A 3422-nucleotide genomic window follows, 5' to 3' on the forward strand; every position below is an offset into this window, starting at 1 on the left:
ATCTGGATTTGTAGGGTGCTAAGGGCCAGGATGAGAGAATGTTTGGGGGTCTAGAGGTAAGAAAAAGCCTTTTTAAAATGTAGTCAAGCTGTTGGAAACCTTAAGATCATTTCGATAAGACCACTTTGGCAGTTTGTTGCTGCCCATTAATGTGGGTAAATCTCTGTCTCTGGCCACCTCTCTTTCTAGTTTAAGTGGACAACCCCATGAACAACTTGAAAATCTGGCATATGTGAAATTTTGCTTCCCTCACTGTTTTATAGGCTATGCCTACAATGAAATGTGACTTTTCATTTTCAATAAGAATTAGAATATCTTGTAAGACTATCTATAAACCAGACTTGATTTTTTGATTATGAGGACTTTTTCTCTTAGGATATAGAAATAAATAAGGACAAATTTGGCAAATGTAACAGGCGATACTGTTAGAATCTACTTAATTTTAATCTATATATAGAACTTCCACTTTAAGATGGGGTGCTGATGACCACAGAAGTTTTATACTAATTTAAATCATATAACATCCAAGATGATATTTATTATGAATAGGTAAGGACATTTGGTCATTTGGCATTGAATGCCATGATGAAGCATTTAATACCTAACAGAACCCAGTGACAAGCCAGGTTCAGTTACTCTGAAGAACAATTGTTTGCAAAATTGGGCATGACTTTCTTCAATAATTTTCAGGATCTATTTTGTGATTTTCCTATCTCAGCTTGTCACAATTTACATAAAGTATCTGATCCACAAGAGATACTGGATGTGAGGGATCACGTCTCTTGCAGGGTAGCCCAGATCCCCTGAAAAGCTTTCTTTTACCCTGGGATCCATTCACATTTGGCAGCCTTATGTGTAAATTAACATGTATGTTGGAATGGAGCATTGGAGTATCATATATATAACCTCTAAATCCAAAGAGGCTCACTAAGCACTTTTCCTATTTCACAATAGTAAGGAGTAAAATTTAGAGCTATTTCATGTATTATTTAAAAGGTATATTTCAGCTCCCCTAAGCCTCTGACCCCAAAGAATATAAATGAGAGGCCAAACCCTGGAATAGTACTGGGGTTTATCTCATGTCCTGGAAACCAGTTGTCTTACTCTTTGTCTAGGCTGCCTACAATTCCTGCTGCTCATCTAATCCATGTAGCTTAATTTCATCAGTGTAATGAACCAGTATAATCTCCTGTGAAATTGTCACAGTACCTGAAAAATTGTTTATGATAGAAAGCCTGTAAGGTGGTGTAGTTCTGAGTTACAGTAATGAAGGTCTATTGCTATCCCTGCCAGCTTAAAAGAAAAAGGTTTCTGGTGATATCTGCTGTGGAGAATTTTTTTTAAATTGTATTTGACAGATGGATAATCTCAAACAAGCTTCCAGAGACTGAGTCATTTGCTCTAGTAATAAGTCCAGGAGTGGCTCCATAGTGTAGTGGTTAGCAAGTCTGCTTTAAACGCAGAAGGTCCTGGGTTTGCGCCCCAGGTGGAGCCACGGACCATACCCCGGTGCACCAGGCTCCGAATGCACCTGGTCCCAGGTGCACGCCGTGACCGTGTGGGAGGGGATGCCCCGCCTTCAGAGATCCAGTTCTTAAAGGGAAATGGCAACATCCATAGGTCAGGTGTGGAAATGGGGTGGTGGTGGGGATTAAAGAGGGAGAAAAAAATTTTCACATCTGGAATCGACTATTAGAGAAAATACCTAATTAAACTTAAGATAATCTAATAATTTTCCAAGATTCAAATGTCTTTGCATTAACCAAACAACTGAGTTAAAAATATAAGTTAGAAAAATCAATATAGTTACACCTTCCAAGTCTTTGACTGTGACAGTTATGTCTGTAATTCCTCTGGGATTGTGACATTAGTTTGGTTTACTGTCTTGGTGAAGGAAGAAATTCATTTGATTGCTCCTGTTATAAAGCCCTCACTCTAGAGTTAAAGGAACAATGTGAGATTCTACAAGTTCCCAAGTATTTTTATTCAAACATATTATTCAGGATCAAGGTGGGATTACAGAACAACTTGCCCATCATCAGATAAATTCAGAAAATATTTCACTTAACATTTCGGTCAAAATCCCAACTTTCATGTGGACTACTGAGGTGTTTTGGGTCCCTGGGAATTACCATCTGTCAAAGATGTTATCTGCATATTTTCTTTCACCAGGGCACTCCCACAATAATAAGAACTAAAATTCCTTTGAAAAACATCTAAGAGTAAGAATTACTTGTGCAATTGCCACTGGGTTCTTTCTAAGGAAACAACCTTCTCCTGGCTTAAGTGGAGCTGGGTCCATGGAATAGCTCTGATTTTGAATTGGAGGAGGATCTGGAACTCTGTGATAGGCCTCAAGTCAGGGTTCTTTGGACTGGAGTATTGATTTTGATTGTATGTACTATTAACCTATCCATCTTTTTCAGTACTAGGAACACCATGAACAAATAAACTACCAGTCAAGTTTCTTGTGAATGAAACAATTCTGATTTCTACTTTCATTCCCATTAGGGTAATTGTGCCTACCTTGTGTGTTGAATTGTTTTGTCCAGCACATGTCATCTGCTACTTTGAGATCCAAACAACAAGGCTCTCCATATTATGTGGAAACAAATTCAGCTTCTAGGTAACTTAGAATGAAGTAGATATAGAAAACTACATATCAGTATCCAAGGGAATCATTGCAGATGGGCTTGTAAAAAGCAATATTTGAATTTGTTAGGAAATTAAAAGATGAACGAATGTTATTTATATAAGAATTCAACTCAAGAAGCTCTCAAAAATTACGAAAAATGCAAATAAATTACACAGAAAATACATCATTTTTTTAAAAAAAGCCAAATATATATATTAGAGAATCTAAATAATATCCTGAATCAATAACATAAAAAGACAATGTAATCGAAGCCTACAAGGAAACTAATAAAAGAACACAAATATAAAACATTATGAAAGAGTAGGAGATATCAATAAGACAAAGAGGAAGACTGAAATTATGCATTGATATATATACTAATCTTTACCAATTTGAGATCTGTCAAAACTAAGAATTCCCTTGAAGAATTTAATTACTAAAAGAGAATTCAAAGCAAAGTAAACATCTTGAATATAGATGTGGCCAGGGGATAAATCTTAAAAGGATGCCAAAAATTTCTCATAAAAATTAATCAGGCTATATGTGGTCACTTGAGTTGTTTCCATATCTTGACTATCATGAATGCCACAATAAACGTGGGAGTATAGATAATCTCTTTGAGATTCTGATTTCTGTTATTTTGGATATATACCCAGAAGTTGGATTGCTGGATTGTAGTAGTTCTATTTAAATTATTTGAAGAACCCCATACAGTTTCCATAGCTGGGCACCATATTAAATTCCTACTAGCAGTGCACAAGGGTTCCAATTTCTCTATATTCCCCTA

At 36.2% G+C, this 3422-nt stretch overlaps 1 non-coding gene across 1 annotated transcript; it reads left to right on the forward strand.

Annotated features, from left to right (window-relative positions):
• The first annotated feature begins 1421 nt into the window (after window positions 1–1421).
• TRNAL-UAA (transfer RNA leucine (anticodon UAA)) lies at window positions 1422–1495 on the forward strand. Its single transcript has one exon. It is a non-coding gene; the product is annotated as a tRNA-Leu (tRNA).
• The last annotated feature ends 1927 nt before the right edge of the window (window positions 1496–3422 follow it).

This window comes from Pteropus medius, unplaced genomic scaffold, assembly GCF_902729225.1.
Source record: "Pteropus medius unplaced genomic scaffold, Ma_sr-lr_union100, whole genome shotgun sequence".
Lineage (NCBI taxonomy): Eukaryota > Metazoa > Chordata > Mammalia > Chiroptera > Pteropodidae > Pteropus > Pteropus medius.